The 18,715-nt window shown below is 42.8% G+C and overlaps 1 protein-coding gene and 1 non-coding gene across 3 annotated transcripts in view; one reads left to right on the plus strand and one right to left on the minus strand.

The window, feature by feature from the left end:
- Positions 1–9,574: 9,574 nt before the first annotated feature.
- On the minus strand, positions 9,575–9,678 carry LOC114117703 (U6 spliceosomal RNA). Its single transcript, XR_003591361.1, has one exon. It is a non-coding gene; the product is annotated as a U6 spliceosomal RNA (small nuclear RNA).
- Positions 9,679–13,829: 4,151 nt separating this feature from the next.
- Positions 13,830–18,715, plus strand: part of EYA2 (EYA transcriptional coactivator and phosphatase 2) — a 259,545-nt gene continuing 254,659 nt past the window's right edge. The window contains exon 1 of one of the 2 annotated variants that reach the window (XM_060397087.1): positions 13,830–13,939. The gene's annotated coding sequence lies outside the window, so the exon portion shown is untranslated. Of the gene's footprint in view, positions 13,940–14,326; positions 14,443–18,715 lie in introns of those variants that run through there. The other variant, XM_027977274.2, reaches the window with a different exon arrangement.

Genomic DNA, 18,715 nt, shown 5'->3' on the forward strand with positions numbered 1-18,715 from the left:
CTATTTCTCACTTCCACTGTATAATCATAAGGGATTTGATTTAGCCCCTTTAGTTTCTTTGTATTCTGTTGCTGGAGGAGAGGTTTGTCCAGGTGCAAGCACTGCAGCAGAGAGTCCCAGGTCCTTGGCCTGTCTCATGAGCTCTGTAGGATGGATGTGATCTCTCCATGGTGAACTGAACCCCTTACAATGAGGACCGCGTGGCAGGAAACTGCAGGCGGCCTCTGGGATCTGATGGTGGCCTCCAGTTGGTGGCCTTTAAAGACCTGGGGCCTGTCATGCAACCACAGGGAAATGAATTGTGCCACCAACTTGAAGGAGGTTGAGAGTAAGTCCTTTCACAAGTTGTTAAGCCTGTGGGTGAAAACGGTGCCTGGCTAGACCCTGACTGTGGCCCAGTGAGATGTGTGTAGAGGACTCAGTAAAACTGAGCCTGGACTCCTGACCCACAGAAACTGAGCTAGTAAGTGTATTTTGTTTTAAGCCACGTAGTTCGTGATAACTGGGGCTGCACAGCAATAGAAAACTAATAAAACTGATTTGCGAGGACTTTTGCAAATCTTTCAAGTCAAAAAAACTTTAATGCTGAGAAAGACTGTAGTCCAACCCCTTCATTTTACAGAGGAGCCCTGGAAATCAGAAATGGGGGCAGGCACACAGCACACAGTGATAAAACCAGGAATCCTACCTCCTGGGAAGTGCATTTTACCCAAAAATCTCATACCTAAAAACAGAATAAGCATAGCTAGCATTGTGTTATGTGATTTGCATAGATCATTTTTCCCTAAAATAATTCCTTTTTAAAAAAATGGCCATTTTACAATTTGTTTTTAATTCATTGCTGGATCATATGGTAGTTCTGTTTTTTTTTTTAATTTTTAAGGACCCAACAGACTGTTCTCCATAGTGCTTGCACCAGTTTACATCATTTCCACTAAGAGTGCACAAGAGTGCACAATTGATTCACATCCTCGCCAACACTTGTAATTGCTTGTCTTTTTGGTAACAGCCTTTCTAAAAAGTATGAGGTGACAGCTCATTGGTTTTGATTTGCGTCTCTCTGACGACAAGCGATGAGCATTCTTTCATATGCCTTCTGGACATCTGAAATCGTCTTTGGAAAAACGTCTATTCCAATCTTCTGTCCATTTTTTAATCAAATTGTTAGATTTTTGCTATTGAGTTGTATGTATATGTGTGTTCTTAACATATTTTGGTTATTAGCACCTTATTGGATACATGATTTACAATTATTTTTCTTCCATTCAATATGTTGCCATTTAAGTAGGGGTTCCAGTTTCATCCTTTTACATGTGGCTGTCCAGTTTTCCCAACACTATTTTATTATAGAGAATATCCTTTCCCCATTGTATATTCTTGGCTCCTTTGTTGTAAATTAATTGATCATATATCCATGGATTTATTTCTGGGCTTTCTACCTGTTCTGTTGATCTATGCCTAATTGCTTTGGCTATGACCTCCAATGGGCTTCCCTGATTGCTCTGTGGTAAAGGATCTGCCAGCTAACAGGAGACACAGGTTTGATCCTTGGGTCGGGAAGAACTCCTGGAGAAGGAAATGGCAAGCCACTGCAGTATTCTTGCCTGGGAAATCCCATGGACAGAGGAACCTGGCAGGCTGCAGTCCATGAGGTCGCAAAAGAGTCAGACATGATTTAGAGATTAAACAACAGCAACAGCAATGACCTCTAGTACTATTGGAAAGAAGTGGCAAGAGTGGGTGTCCTTGTCTTGTTCCTGATTTTAGAGAGATAGCTTTCACCTTTTCACTATTGAATTTGATGTTAGCTGTGAGCTTATCATATATAGCCTTTATCATAGCACATTATTACATTTCCTCTATATCCACATTGTTGAGAGTTTTCTTTTTACCATAAATGGATGTTAAATTTTGACAAATGCTTTTTCTGCATCTACTGAGTGATCATATGGTTTTTATCCTTGATTTTGTTAATGTGGTGTATCACATTGACTGATTTATGGATGTTAAACCATCTTTGGATCCCTGGAGTGAATCCCACTTGATCATGGTTATGATGCTTTTAATGTATTGTCGAATTCAATTTGCTAATATTTTGTTAAAGATTTTGCAACTAAGTTTATCAGGAATATTGGCCTGTAATTTTCTTTTTTCTTTTTTTGTACCATCCTTGTCTGGTTTTGTTATCAGGGTAATTCCGGACTTTTAAAATGTATTTAGGGGAGTTCTCTCCTCTTCTGTTTTTTGGAAGAGTTTGAAAAGGATTGGTATTAATTCTTCTTTGACTGTTTAGTAGAATTCACCATCTGGTCCTCGACTTTTGTTTGTTCAGAGGTTTTTGATTACTGATCCAGTCTCCTTGCTAGTAATCAGTCTGTTCAGATTTTCCATTTCATCATGATTCAGTCTCGGTAGGTTGTATGTTTCTAGGAATTTATCCATTTCTTTTAGGTTGTCCAATGTGTTGGCATGTAATTGTTCATAGTAGTCTCCTATGATCTTTTGTGTTTCTGTGGTATCAGTTGTAACATTTTTCATTACAGCTTTTATTTATTTGAGCCTTTTCTACCCATTCCAGTATTCTTGCCTGGAGAATTCCATGCACAGAGGAGCCTGGCGCTCTTTCTTGGTAAGTCTACCCAAAGCTTTGTCAGTTTACCTTTGGTTATTCTTTTGATCATACATAAATACTGTCACTCATATTATTTATGACATCTCATAAATTACATTTCTCATACATATAGATTCACCTCCTTCTTAAATACTGTCAAATATGGATACACCAGGGCACTTAGCCATTTCTCTTTGGTTGCCTTTTGCTTCCATCTGCTTACTCTTAACTGAATCAAGGTTCAGTTAAATTTTTTTGTACATGCTCACTGTAGACGACCTTAACCTGTGTCTCTGGTGAGGAGACAGATTATAGAATTCTTGGGTTACTCCTTACGTTTTAATTAATAGCTCCAAATTTTTCTCTTAAGTGGTCACACCAATTTGAACTTACAAGAATATTACACAAGGGAAATCACGCATACAAAACTCAATAACCTATTGTCAAGCGTTGAATGTGGCAGAGACTGCCGTTACTCAGTGTGTCTTCCTGCCTTAGTAATAGAATACGACTGATCCTTGAACAACGTGGGTTTGAACTACAATGGGTCCCCTTATACACGGACTTTTTCCAATAAATAGCATATTACAGTACCATACAATCCAGTTGGTTGAATCTACAGATACGGACAACCCACTGTAAAGTTATACTTGGATTTTTGACTGCTGCTAGTTCAGCATGCCTAACCCTCACATTATTCAAAGGCCAACTGTATTTAGCTCGGCACTATCTATCTGCCTAAATAAAAAATAAAATCCACATTTTCCAAACTTCCATGGGGCTAGACATAGTTATATCATTAAATTCTGGTCAATAGAATGTGAAGGAGGTGATGTGTTCAATTTCTGTACAGATCCTTTAGGAGAAAAGAATGAGCCCTACAGCTCTTTCCCCTCTTCCTGCTGACTGGAATGCAGATGTGATTACTGGCACTAGAGCAGCCATCTTAGACTATAAAATAGAAGCCACTTGTCAATGGAAAAGCAAAAAAAAAAACAGAAGGACCCTGGGTCCCATGAGTGTGGAGCTATCAAACCAGACATCCACTGCCTACCCAGACTTTTAAGCAAGAGAAAGAGAAGCGTATTGAATAAAAGCCACTTTGGGGGAATGTCTTTCTGTCACAACAGCCAAAACAATGCAATTATTAAATTCTAAAAGAAAATTATCTGGTAAAAGAAGATTCCAACTGGGGGGATTATAAAAATATTATTTTACTTGATATTCCCAGTAATTCTACAAGGAGGAATTTTGTATATGGGTATTTAATTGCCATTACTGTTGTAGATTGTTAAAAACGCTTATAGTACAACTATTTTATTCCCCTTGAGACTTTTCTACACTGTTGGAGAGGGAAGGCCAAGGGATTCAGCTCCGTTGAAGGAACCAGGAAGAAATGTTGTCCAAACCAACTGGGGTTTTGGCAATGAATCTGCATTTGTTCACCAGTATAGCTTTTGTTTAGATTCCACTGTTTTGAAAAATTAAGTGGTTGAGTATTTTAAATTTTTTCCTAATCCGAGTGTAACGAATGACCTTTCCTCTCCTTAGGTCACTAAAAAGAATTTTCTTGTGTTTGTGGCTAATTCCTTCATGGCAGAGGCCCAAATAAGGGGACAGGGGGACACTTAGGTCAAAACTAAACATGAGATGAGAGCAGGATCCTGGATTTCCTGCGGCTCATTCCATTTTCAGTCATCCATACTGCTATACATGTGTTTGAGTGGTTTTCTGTGTACAGAATAAGCTGTACACAAATTCTAGGAAATAATTTTGAATTACTAAAGTTACAACTTACCAAACCTAGTTTCTCTCCCTTGGGTTTTTAAGTTTCCTTTTTCAAATCTATTGCTCTAAGAACAAAATAACAAAATTCAGCCAGTGTTTTTAAGGAAGTCATGGATTAATATTTGGTCCCACTTAAAACGTAACTAATTAAATGCCTTAAAACACTTGAAATTGCATTTCTAAATTTGATATCCTGGATTTTCTTTGCAAGTACTTTAACTGTTCAATATTTCTACTTCTCAGTCCATTCTTTTTTTTTTTTTTAAAGAGAGAGTGACTCTATTTTATTATTTATTTATGTATGGCCATGCTTGGTCTTCGAGGCTGTGTGCAGGTTTTCCCTAGTTTCAGGGCGCAGGGGCTATTCTTCATTGTTCTGCGCAGACTTCTCATTGCAGTGGCTTCTCTTGTTGCAGAGCAAGGGCTCTAGAGCCCAGGCTCAGCAGCTGTGGCACACAGGCTTTGTTGTACCACAGCATATGGGATCTTCCCAGATCAGAGATCAAACCTCCCCAGCACTGGCAGGCAGATTCTTAAACCCTGGACCACCAGAGAAGTTCTCAACCAGTTTTTATAAATCTAATAGATCACACTTATATAGAAAACCTTAAATTCTCTTAAGTGTTCTAAATGATTACAGATAAACTTAGTATGACTTTGACTTACAAATTTCACATTTAAGCAGTGCTTCAATTACATTAAAAATGATAATTAACAAGTCTGACCAACATCCTACTCTGATGGTCCAAGTCGCTTAAACATGAGTCTCTAGAAGTATGTAAACTGTTAAATATGAACAATTTCCTTCTTAACAAAAAATATTAATATAATGATTTTTACTTTGTTGAGTATTTCCACATTTATTTCTGAATCTTAGTTAAAATATGCTTCCTGATAAAACCGCTTTCCCATTTCAGCTATTTCTATAATTCACTCTAAATGTTCCTGGAGTTTAAAGATGAAGAACTGAAGAGCCTCTTGATGAAAGTGGAACAGGAGAGTGACAAAGTCGGCTTAAAACTCAACATTCAAAAAACTAATATCATGGCATCTGGTCCCATCAGTTCATGGCAAATAGATGGGGAAACAATGGAAATAGTGACAGACTTTACTTTGGGGGGCTCCAAAATCACTGCAGATGGTGACTGCAGCCATGAAATTAAAAGACGCTTATTCTTTGGAAGAAAAGTTATGACCAACCTAGACAGCATATTAAAAAGCAGAGACATTACTTTGCCAACAAAGGTCCATCTAGTCAAAGCTATGGTAGTAGTCATGTATGGATGTGAGAGTTGAACTATAAAGAAAGCTGAGCACCGAAGAATTGATGCTTTTGAATTGTGGTGTTGGAGAAGTCTCTTGAGAGTCCCTTGGACAGCAAGGAGATTCAACCAGTCCATCCTAAAGGAAATCAGTCCTGAATATTCATTGGAAGGACTGATGCTGAAGCTGAAACTTCAATATTTTGGCCACCTGGTGTGAAGAACTGACTCATTTGAAAAGACCATGATGCTGGGAAAGATTGAGGGCAGGATGAGAAGGGGACGACAGAAGATGAGATGGCTGGATGGCATCACCGACTCAATGGACATGAATCTGAGTAAACTCTGGGAGCTGGTGATGGACACGGAGGCCTGGCGTGCTGCAGTCCATGGAGTCACAAAAAGTCAGACATGATTGAGCAACTGAACTGAACTGAACTGAACTGTTCCTGGAGTTTAAAGATGCTTAGCTGAGATTGTTTCCAACTAGACTTCCTCACTTGGGGTGCACGGCAGAATTCAGGGGGGTCTGTAAACTTGGATGTTAAAAAAAGTATCTTTATATTCACCAACCTCTAAGTGAAAATAAACATTCCCTTCAAATGTGAATGTGGCAACAAACCATAACAGATAAACAGGACCTCAACTGTGTTACCAGCAGAAATCACGGGGATTTTCATTTCACATTATGGCTATTAACAAACATCTTGAAATATCTTTTATATTCAGCATTACTTTAAAATTATGAAAATTAAAGGCCTTCTCCTTTATTAATGTATTAGTAAAGGAACTCACATGACTATGTCACAATATTTTAATATTTTTATGGAGGTATGTGCTCAGTGGCTCAGTAGTGTCCAACTCTTTGTGACCCCATGGGACTGTAGCCTGCCAGGCTCCTCTGTTCATGGAATTTTCCAGGCAAGAATACTGGAGTGGGTTGCCATTTCCTCCTTCAGGAGATCTTCCAGACTGAGGGATTGAACCCAAGTCTCATGTGTCTCCTGCATGGGCAGATGGATACTTTACCACTTTACCATGTCACCTCTTTGGGAACATTTTAAGGGTTTAATTTTATCATTTTTGATGTATAGATATACAGATAGAGATATACCGTGAAGCCATCAACACAATCCACAAACTGGCCTTTTCTTTTTGTGTGTGTTTTCCATGGCATGCAGGGTCTTAGATCCCTGACTAGGGACTGAACTCATCCCCCTGCATTGGGAGTGCAGAGTCTTAACCACTGGGCTGCCAATGAACTCCCTCGACACTGGACTTTCTCATCATATTCTCGACAGTTTCTTTGAGCTCTTGTGTAATCCATCCTTCCTTCCACACCCATCCACAGGTGACCATTGCTTTGCCTTTTGTCACTGTGTATTAGTTTGTCTTTTTGAGAATTTTATATAACTGGAATCATGCATTGTGTCTTTATGGAGTGAATGAGGGTCTGGCACTTTCAGCATAATGATGTTGATATTCATCTATGTTGTGTGCGTACATTTCTTTTATTGCTGAGTAGTAGTCCACTGCATGGATATACCACAATCTGTTTATTCATTTACCTGCTAATGAATAGTTTCACTGTCTCCAATTCTTAGCAATTACAAATAAACTTGCTATCAACATTCACATACAAATCTTTGTGTGGATTTGTGTTTTCCTTTCTCTTGGGTGTTAGATGGCTGGGTCACATGACTGGGAGATGTTTTACTTGTTGAGAAACTGCCAAACAGTTTTCCAAAGTGGTTGTACCATTTTACATTCCCGCTGCTGCTGCTAAGTCACTTCAGTCGTGTCCGACTCCGTGCGACCCCACAGACGGCAGCCCACCAGGCTCCTCCGTCTCTGGGATTCTCCAGGCAAGAACACTGGAGTGGGTTGCCATTTCCTTTTCCAATGCATGAAAGTGAAAAGTGAAAGGGAAGTCGCTCAGTCGTGTCCAACTCTTAGCGATCCCATGAACTACAGCCTATCAGGCTCCTTCATTCCCAATAGCCATGTATAAGAGTTTAGCTGCTCTATATCCTTGGTATAGTCAGTCTTTTTAATTTTAGCCAACCTAATGAATACATAGCGGTATTTCATATATATTTTTTAATTTATGTTTCCATGATGATTGATGATGTTGAGCATATATTTTGTGCCTATTGGCTATTCATGTACCTTCTCTGAAGTGTTTGTTCAGAAGTTGTACCCATTTTTTAAATTGTTTTGGAAAAGTTATTGAGTTATTCAAGTTCTTCATATATTGTTATATTTCCCGTATATTTTTATGTCTGTCTGATAGAAGTATTATATTTTTTCCATTCTATAGCTTGCTTTTGCTCTTCATTTTCTCAGTTTTGTCTTTTGAAGAACAACAGGTTTTATACTTTGATGTAGCTCAGTCTACTGATGTTCATGGTTGGTATTTTTTTTCAGTGTTCTAAGAAATGTTTGCCAACCTCAGATTTGCAATGATTTTCTCCCTGTGTTGTCTTTTGGAAGATTTATGGTTCTAAGCTTTCCTTTTAGGGCTCTAATCCACTTTGGGTTAATTTTTTTTTTTTATTTTGGGTTAATTTTTGTGAACAATGTGAGGTAACCTTTTTCTTATCATTAAGAAATAAGAAATTGTTTCTTATCAGTATTCAGTTTTCTAGCATGCTATGTGCATTATAGGCATGGCTGTATATATACAAGCATTTTTCTGAGTAAATGTCCTTAGAATTCAGCAGACTGCCAAAGAGGTCCCTGGCAGATATTCTAGAGATTCCAGCAGAGTGAGAGATAAGGAACTGCAGACTTTCAGGGAAAATACTCTTGATGTGCTTGTAGGAATCCATCAAGTCAGCCCACCCAGTACGGGGCACCCTTTTTCAGCACGATGATATTGCATAATAACCATAGATCTGGTCCACAGTGCTGATTGGGGTCTTGTCAGAGATGTGGATGGAATGCCCCAACCCACATCAGGAAGCGTTAGGTTGATGATTTTGTAATTTCAAGCAGGATTGCTCACAGCCCCTGGTCTACTCATGGAAGCTGTCACCGCCTCTTGTGTGATCACTTGATTGAGCTTCACATGTTTTTGTCCTCAGGACATATCCAAGTCGTCCTGTTTAGGCAGGGTGGCCATCTGTCCCAGTTTGCCTGGAACAGTCCTGGTTTATGCTATAATTGATTTGATTTTTAAAAATCTTTAGGCCGTGCTGCACAGCATGTGGGATCTTAGTTCCCCAGCCAGGGATCAAACCTGTGCCCCTACATTGGCAGGTTGGAGTCTTAACCACAGGACCCATCAGGGAAGTCCTGATGTTTTGCTTCCGTTTTTTTTTAATTGACACATAGTTGATTTACAATGTTGTGCCAGTTTCTAGTGTACAGCAGAGTGATTCAGATATATATATTCTTTTTCATATTCTTTTCCACTATGGTTTATTGCAGGACGTTGAATGCAGTTCCTCGTGCTACACAGTAGGACCTTGTCTATCCATCTTGCATATACTAGTTTGCATCTGCTAATCCCAAACATGCTTTATTACAAATAGTGCCCATTTCACTGTCTCCTGTAACAGTATCAGAAAGCGTTCTGATTTGTTCAAATAATTCTGTTAGTTTCTATCTTACATGCTCTGAGTATCATGAACCCAGCGAAGCACTTTGAAACCCATGGCTTCCAATCTTGACTCTGCACAGCTCTGGGTACTTCTTCAAGACCCTTTCCAAGTACCCACAGGAGAAAGGTGCAAGGCACGTGGCTGGGATTTTACAACTCTGTTTTCCATATGGAGATTCTATGTATGCTTGTGTGGCTTGTGGGAACCTAGATCCCCAATCAGGGACTGAACCCCAGGCCCTCAGCAGCAAAAGCAAGGAGTCCTAACCACTGATTGCCATGCGTTTTTTTTTCTTTTAAATTCGTGTTAAAAACATGAACTGCTTCAAAGATTTGCACATCATCTTTGTCCAGGGGCCATGCTAATCTCTGTATCATTCCAATTTTAGAATACGTGCTACCAAAGCAAGCACAATATGCTTACTTTTGAGTTCAAGAAAGTTTGAAAGCCACTCATATAATGGATTGCATTTTCCTCTTTGCATTGACTGCCAGGAAGCTCAGCATCTAATTCTCAGTCCGCCATTAACAAGTGCTCAGAACCTCCTAGCCTACATATTTATGCAAATCCACCCTTGAGTGTCTTTTCTTTCCCTCTCCATGTTTCCCCTTCACCTGCTTTTCTTGTTTTCTCACTCTGCTGCCACATATACGTTTTTGCATGCAACCTCAAGTCCTTTTTGGAAAAAGTCAAGGTTTAAACGAATGCATTAAAACAAAAAAGGATACTTTTTCTGTAGAGGAGATTTTTACAGACGGGAAAGGAATGTGATTAGAATAAGGCATGATTTGGCATGGTGAGTACATATGTGTGTTTATAGGATATGTACATACACGTTGAAAGCCTTGTGATGTTTGTTGTTTTCAAAGTTCAGCTGGTCTTCTGGCTTCAGAGGACATTTATACTTGGAAGATTTTAGGGGAAAAAATACTTTACTCCAGGTTAGGCATGCCTGTGGTCTATACTCCAAAGAATCTGCGTTATGCTTTAGCATTTTCAGATTTTGTCTGGGATTATTTTTCTGGTCATTATAAAATGAGGACAAATAGTTATCAAGAAGAAATCAAGGGAATGAGGGACAGGAAAGAAGTGCTCCTGCATAGGAAGGGGGCTGGATTTTAAGTGATCTTGAGTAAGAAATTGGTGCCTTAAATCTTATCTGAGTTTCCATCTCATCTGCTGTGAATCTGTGATCAAGTCCTTTTTCTCCCAAACATGGGGACTCTCACCCTTGGCTGCACACTAGAATCACTGGGAACCTTAAAAAAAACATGCTGATGCCTCAGTCCCTCCCCCAGAGAATCTGGTTTAATTGGTCTGGGGTGAGGCCTCAACACAGGGATTTCTAAAAGCTCCCCTGGAGAGTCTAATGTGCAAGCCAGGGTTGAGAACCACTGCCTTAAGAGAAGGAAAAAAATAAAATTAATAAGCACCTGCCTCCTGTTTCTCTCTCTGGGGGCAGGAGGGTGTGGCTGCGATTTATGAGATAATGGGCCAGATTCTAGTGAAGGAGTTGAGAAGGCGAAGGCGGGTAGGAATAGATTAACCCTTTGTATTCCATTGAGTACTCTTGGTTAATAAGTGTTCATCACCATTTTGTCCACCATTTGCAAGAAGAAACACATTTCACATCCTGACCCAGTACACACACACACACACACACACACACACACACACACACACACACACACACACACAGTCTTACTCTGCATGCAGTTCACTTGATACTTTCTATTCCAATCTACTCCATTCTTTTACTTTAGAAAAAAAAAAGGCTGCTTACTGCCACTATTTAAACAACATTCTGGGACTTTTCTGGTGGTCCAGTGATTAAGATTCTGCCTTGCAATGCAGGGGACGTGGGTCTGATCCCGGGTCAGGAACTAAGATCCTACATGCAACTACAGAGCCCAAGCACCACAAGAGAATCCACAAAGAAAGATCCTGCATAATGCAACTAAGACCCAGTGCAGCCACATAAATAAATATCTTTAAAAAATAAATTAATCAGCATTCTATGAAGGCTTGTGAACCCAGATAAATTAAATACCTCTGGAGAGCATTAAGATGCTCAGTCTATAATGACTTAGAACTTTTTGCAAAGATGCTATGGGAAGCAAAGTTTGTACAGTAATATCAATATATGTAGAACAATGCTCATGGCCAACTATAGTCACAGGTTCAGGAACAGGATCTCAGTGAATCATCCCAAGATGGGTACTGTTCTTTCCAGGGCTTCCCTGATGGCTAATTTGATAAAGAATCTACCTGCAATGTAGGAGACCCATGTTCGATCCCTGGGTGGGGAAGATCCCCTGGAGAAGGAAATGGCAACCCACTCCAGTATTCTTGCCTGGAAAATCCCCTGGACAGAGCAGCCTGATGGGCTACAGTCCATGGGGTTGCAAAGAGTTGAACACATGTAAGTCACCATCTCCATTTTAGACATGAGAAAGTCAAGGCCAAGTACACATATACGTCCTGCAGCTAGAAAGCAGAAGAGTTAACTTCATCCAGGAACAGGAGATCTAACCTCAGCCCTGTCACTGGAGGAGAATAACCCTGTCACTGTGAATATTAATAGATTTGCATGCCTGTATTTTGGGGAGCAGAAAAGGGATGGAGTAAGTTTTGACCAGAGGTGGCTCCTGGTAGAGCGGGGCCTGCTGCTTATACAACTTGAGGGCCTCACTTAAGATAAAGAATACGAAATTATGAGTCTGAAATTAGGTACGAAATTTCTTTGAATTAAGAAATCACAACAGGGGCTTTCCCGGTGACTCAGTGGTAAAGAATCCACCTGACAATGAAGGAGACATGAGTTCGATCCCTGATCCGGGAGGATCCCACATGCTGCAGAGAAACTAAACCTGTGTGTCACGACCGTTGAGCCTGTGCTCTGGAGCCTGGGAGCCACAACTCCTGAGCCCACATGCCACAGCTACTGAAGTCTGCATGGCCTAAAGCCCACGGTCTGCAACAGGAGAAGCCACTGCAATGAGAAGCCTGCACCCCGCAACTGGAGAGTAACGCCTGCTTGCCGCAACTAGAGAAAAGTCTGTGCAGCAGCAAAGGCCCAGCAGAGCCAAAAATAAAATAAATAAAATTATTAAAAAAAAAAAAAACTCACGACAAAGGCATAGTTTAAGAAGCTGAAGAAGACCACCAAGATCACAAATTCCCAACTCCTCTTCCCCTTCACTGGACCTCTGAAATGCCAGTGGCCACTCCTATACACCCTACCCAAGGTCAAGTGCTCCAGGGGGAATGAGAGTGGAGAGAGATGGTGGGCTCTGCCGCTTGCCACTATCTATCAAAAGCAAACAGCTTTCGTAAATTTCACATGAACAGGTGACCCATGAATACATTTCTAGGTCCCTGTCAGGGCTTTACAAAGAGGCATAGCAAGAAAGGGACCCAAGGGTTTAAGTTTCACTGTCTTCCCAGTAACCCTACAGGTGGAGTTACAGGCTCTGTATTATATCTTGAGAGCAAGTGCTTTGAAGTCAGCTTGATCTGAACTTCAACCCTGACTCAGACATTTTCTGCCTTCTCTTTGAGCTTAGATGATCTTTGCAAAACAGGCATGCTAGGGGCTTCCTTGGTGGGTTCAGCGGTTAAGTCTCCAAGCTCCCAATGCAGGGGGCCCCAGTACCATCCCTGATCAGGGAACTAGATCCCACATGGTGCAACGAAGATTGAAGATCCTTCCTGCCACGACTAAGACCCAGGGCAGCCAAACTAAAAGAAAGAAAGAAAGAAAGAAAGAATAGGCATGCTAGCAGCATCTACTTTCTGGTCTCTTTGGGGGATCAGAGGAGACAAGGAAATGTCCTGAAAACTGGTTGGACGTAGGGAGGCCAGATATAGCAAATAAAAATATAGGTCTAGTTAAATTGAAATTTCAGAGAAAAGTGAATACATTTTTAGTAAAAGTATGTGTCACCTATTGCAGAGGACATACTTATACTAAAAGTTATTTCTGTTTTTCTATAATTCACATTTATCTGGGCATCCTGATCCCAGAAAAATATGATTGCTTGAGCTTAACATATGGCAGTGGTTGACACTGCTTTCTGACTGAAGCAGCCTGGGTGCTTATAAAGGGCCTTCCTGAACATTAGAAAGTGGGTGAAAGGAAGAAAAATGCTGTATAGGCTCTGTTCATGACAGTTTATTATGGGGAAGATTGAAAGAGGAGAGGATGCAGTGGGGTGCCTTCATTTAAGGGTATGTGTAGAGGACACTATACCAGACTTTAGGTAAGCCAGTTAAGTTCTTGGGACCTCAGTTTCTCCTACGTGTAAAACAGGTCAAAGGAGATCCTCGAACTCTCCTCCCACAGATATCATCAGAAATGGCACTTTCTCATCATACAGACGTCACCTCCTCAGGGAGGTCTTCCCTGACTACTACAGCCAAGATTCCTGTTCCCTTGCCCCAGCACATACTTCCCCTCCGCCATAATAATTATAATTTTCTAAAACTGTCTTGATTCTTTACTTGATTGGTTGTTTACGGTCTGTCTCCCAGTTAAGTTCCGGGAAGGAACAAAACTAGTCTGACTTGTTCTAGCTGAATCTCCGAAGAGCTGTACCTGGCACATAGATGTTCCACAGATGTGGAATGAATGAAGAAGTGGCTGAATGAGTGAATTCAGTGTCACCCTTGAGGTCCCTTCCAAGCAGTCATTCTCTTCTGGGGGGTGGGGGGGGGGGGCCGCGCCTGGGTTGCCGAAGGAGGAGGTGTGGGTGTCGGTGGGTGGGGAGGAGGCTGAGACCTCGCCTCCTCTAGGACCGGCTGGAGCGAGCGCGTCCGGCTGGGCGGCAGGCGCCTAGGGCAGCGCCGAGGCAGCTGCAGGGCCGGAGCCCCGCGCCCCGCGTCCAGCCGCCAGGGGTGTGCGCGCCCGCGGAGCCCGGCGCCGCGCCTCGGCGCCCCCACGCGCCCACGTCGCGGCGCGGGGACCCGGGCGGGGGCAGAGGGAGGGCCCGGCCGAGGGAGGGGAAGGGGCCGGTCCTCCCCGCGCAGGCAACGGCCGCGGCAGCCCAGGAGGCGGAGGCAGTGGCGGCAGCAGAGGCAGCAACGTGCCCGCCGCAGTCAGCCCGGCTGCGTCCGACCCGCGCCCGCCTGGCCGCCGGCACCGCGCCGCGCCCGGGCGCCCTCTCCACTGCGCGCGGTGAGTACCGCCCGCGGCGCCCAGCCCGGGCCTGCCTGCGGGGATTCACCGGGCTGGTGTTGACCCGGACACCCTGGCCTGGAGCCTCTCTCTCGTGCTCGGCCAGCCGGGGCCTCCGCAGCTGTCGGGGCCCTCGAGGGCGCACTGGCAGGGTCGCGGCGTCCGGGGCTCCCAGGGTGTCTCAGGCACAAGGGCAGCGGGGAGAGCGCGCAGATCTCGGGAAAGTCCGTCTCGGGGCCTCAGTTTCCCCTTGCGCCCGGAAGGCCACGACCCTGAAGTGTGCGCTCCCGCGCGGGACAAGTGCATGACGCTCAGACTCGCCGGGGTCCTCCGCGTTTGGTTCGTTTTACGGCCCTGGTGGTTCGCGATAAGCGGCGATCCGCTCATCGGACGCGTGGAGCCGGGAGCCAAGCTCACACCCTCGGGCGCTGGTAATGGGGTAACGGAGCAAAAGGCTGGAATCCCAGGGATGGGGCTGGAATGGCCCCCTGAACCTTTTTCTAGCTGTATTTCTTTAAAAAAAAAAAAAAAATCCATCTGCGCTCGGTCAGCTATGGTCCAGCTCGCTGGGCTTTGTACCGGAACCGGCGTCCGGGCGCTAGCTGAAGTTGGAGCTGAAACTTAGAAAACTTTACATCAGAAGGATGTTTAGAAGGAAGCGAGAGTTTGTTGTAATGGGACAAAGCGGAGAATTGAATGGGGTTGTTGCCTTTTTTTTTTTTTTTTTTTTTAGCGGAGCAGCCTGGGGTTTAAACGGCCGTGGTGGCTCTTAAATCTATCTCCTGTCCCCAAACAAATAGGTTATACACTTAAGAAATGTTAGGAAAGCTTGACCGGGAAAAACTTTCGCATCCCCAAATCCTCAATACGCGAAATTCTCAGCCGCATGAAAGGGAAGCGCTTTGACGATTTAAGGTTCCTACTTCCCTTTAGCGAAGCTTCGAAGCTTCGCTGGGGCTAAGAGTTGACAGCATGCACGCTTGCTCTTTAAAAAGCAAGACCGATGCTGCGACTTTTATGGATACCTTTTTTCTTTTCTTCCCCCGAAATGCAACGTAATCTTTCGAATTACTTTTTTAAAAATAACCTTGAGGTATATATAAATCACCCCTGGTGGAGGTACCTTTTAATTACGGGGCGCGGTGGAATGAGTGAGCATCGGAGCTGGGTGTTGTGGGCAAGGCAGAGGCGAAGCAGAATGATTTACAAACATAAAGTGAGAATCTGAGTGCTGAATTAGGTTTGAGTTAGGGCGCTCTCTTCCAAAGGAAATTATAACCAGCGGACAATTGTATTTCAAGCCGAATCTGTTCATTTCGCGAGCCCTTTCCTGCTTGAGTGAAATTTCTACTGCTAGAATCTGAGCTAGTAGCCGCTTTACCAGCCTATGGTCCTTTGGGGGGCGGCGGGGTGGAGGGGGGGAGTTGGGGCCGGAGAGGAGAACCTCCTTTTTAAAATGATTGTGAAAAAATCTTCAGACAACTTTACCCAAGAAAGGTTCATTTTTTTCCCACCTTTCTCTCCCCATCACTTTAAGCCCCTTAAACTTTATACTTCCTTGCATTTAGACGTACTCAGACTAGGAAAACTTAATTAGTAATTTATGTCACAAATGCGGACAGTATGAATCTTGCTTTAGACTAAGCATAAACTCCAGTTTGTATCCCAAATCTCCTTGCCTTTTGAGGAAATTCTAAATTTTGCAGTTTCGACCTATGCGGCTAGATCTGAAGGGACCTGACCTTTTAAAAAAGCACTTCATGTGTCCCATACCTAGTTAGTTGCTCCAGTCTTGTAACTGTAGGTTCACAATATGATAAACTATTTTACCTTAACGGTCTCGGCATTTTTCCTGTCTTGAAAATAGCTCACCTATTGAGTGTAGTGACTGTACATATGAGAATATTCTGTAAACACATATATCTTTCCTAATATGAAATAGCTAAGACAATACCACAAAATGTTATTGTCCCAATACTTTGAGATTTAGAAAAACAGATGTTTTCAGCCCTGGAGTTTTAGAATCTTCTTTTCATGCCTTTTGTGTTGTATTAAACACATCATAAAGAAATATGATTTGTTGACTTGTTATAGGATTACCATTTGGCAAAAACATCCAAGACACGCTGTTTCAAATACGCGGTATTACTTCTGCTTTAAATTGCATGTAAGAGATCGCAAGCCTTGTTCCAGACGGATAAATTGATAAAATGCTAGCTGCTGTTGGGAGAGCAAAGCAGTCCTCCACACACACACGCACACAACAGACCAAAAACAAAATAAATGCTTTGTGGAGCAGCTGAGTACATTTTGAATTAGGTGAGCGAGCTACTGAGAAGAGACCCTGGGCAGCTTGGGGAAAAGTATCTGCAATTCAGGCATGTCCACTTTAAGACGTTTTTGGTTCCCCCAGGACAAGATGACTCCTTTCCCACAAAGAAGAAACCGTTTCCTTATTTTTTCAGTTACTTTTCCAAAGATAACTTGTGTCAGGCGCAGGAGACCAGACTTATGCAGAAAGCCAACCGTAACCAGCTCCAAAAAATGAGGACTCATTCTTACTCCTTCCACCAGATGTTTTTTAGGTGTCCTCAGCTGGAATGCCCAGTTTGAAACTAATTAGGCCAGCAATAAACTCCTTGTATAATAAAATCGCAGGCCGTTATGCTGCATAAGTGGGGTTCCCGGCAGCTCATGACAGATGCCTCTCTCTCTGCAGAAAGAACCATGGCTGTCAGGAAAAAATGAAGGAAGTGGGAATATCTTGTTTGGATTTTTTTTTTTTTTTGCCTGGCCCTCAATTTCCACGCACACCACACACGGTGTCTGTTCTTCTCCAAGGAGGTGGGTTGCATCAGGGGTTGAGTTTTGTCTTTGGGGACAGGCCTCCTTAGCATAAAAATGCTTGGGGAAGAAGGAAAACCATACCTATTAGGCAGTGGCCACAGGTCTGAGGTGTAGTGTTGAGCTTTGGAGTGTGTGTGTGTGTGTGTGTGTGTGTGTGTGTGTGTGTGTGTGTGCGCACGCGCATGCGCACGGAGACTGGGTCAGAAGGCTTTCTCTCCACTAGGCACAGATAAAATGCAGGGTTCTTCGGCCTGAGGTCAATTTCTTCCAGGAGAGGATAACTTTTTCCCTTAAAGATTTTTTACCTCTTTCTCCTGATGTAGTTTCTCCTTATCTGCAGGGTGGGGTTGTGGGGGGAGAGTTGGTTTGCGGAGATGAAGTGGCTGGTTATTCAGTTACCTCTGAAGGCTGAACCTTCTGCCTCTTGCCAAGATTGAGTTTTGTTGGTGGAGGGAAACTTTTTTTCCTAGCTAGTTGCTCTGAAAAAGGAGTCGGTGGACTCGGCTCAAAAGGAATCCCTTTACAGAGAATTAACCCCAGAGCTGAGAAGACATGGCCTGTTGACAGAAAACACACATACCCACTCATTCCCCGCCCCACAACGCCTCCCTCCCTCCTCACCTTCCTCTCTGACCCCCAACCCCCTATATCACAACAGCTTTCCGAAGGGCCCACTTTTTGTCCCCCTACCGTTTGCGGCTGTTCAAACAGTCCCAAACGTATAAAACAAAAAGACGGCTCTGGTAGGGAAACAATTAGCAGAGAATTCACCAGAGACAATACTTCATTTTCCTATTTGAAGATCGTAACTGGCCTAATGGTGTTTAAGTAACACCTCTTCTAATCCGAGGATAAACCCCCCTCAGTCAGGTGACAAATACTTGAAATGACTGTCTTAGACCCACTGTCTTGGTGGAAATGAATCACAGGGGCCAGAACTAGTTCTTTGTTGCGTGTGATTTAGAATCAATTTCAAGATACGAGAGTGCCGGCCAGGTGGATGGAGGGGAAAAGGACGAAGAAAGCCATAGGCTTTAAATTTTTTTTTTTTTTTTGGCTGCTTTTTTTCTTTCTTTTGCTCACTTGCTATCGATGCCTCTGTCATTTCTCTCTGCTTAATTTCTGTCCTTGTAGTTAACAGTGATGATGAAAATAACCGAGCGTTTGTATGCCAGACCTGAAATCAATTCTTGACATGTATTTTTCAGGATTGCTCTGACAACATTTTGAGTTAGGTATTGTTACTATTATTAATTTTCCCAACTTTGTTAACAAAGGAACGGAGTCACAAGTCAAATGTCTGACAAGGCTGAGGGGTGCATGGGCCAGAATCTAGGCCTTTAGCCTTCTACTGACTGGGCTGTGAAAACCTTGCCTCCGAGGATATTTCTGCTCTCGTTTTCCTTTGAAAAGAGATGTTGACTTT

This window comes from Ovis aries, chromosome 13 (genome assembly GCF_016772045.2).
Source record: "Ovis aries strain OAR_USU_Benz2616 breed Rambouillet chromosome 13, ARS-UI_Ramb_v3.0, whole genome shotgun sequence".
In the NCBI taxonomy this organism is placed as follows: domain Eukaryota; kingdom Metazoa; phylum Chordata; class Mammalia; order Artiodactyla; family Bovidae; genus Ovis; species Ovis aries.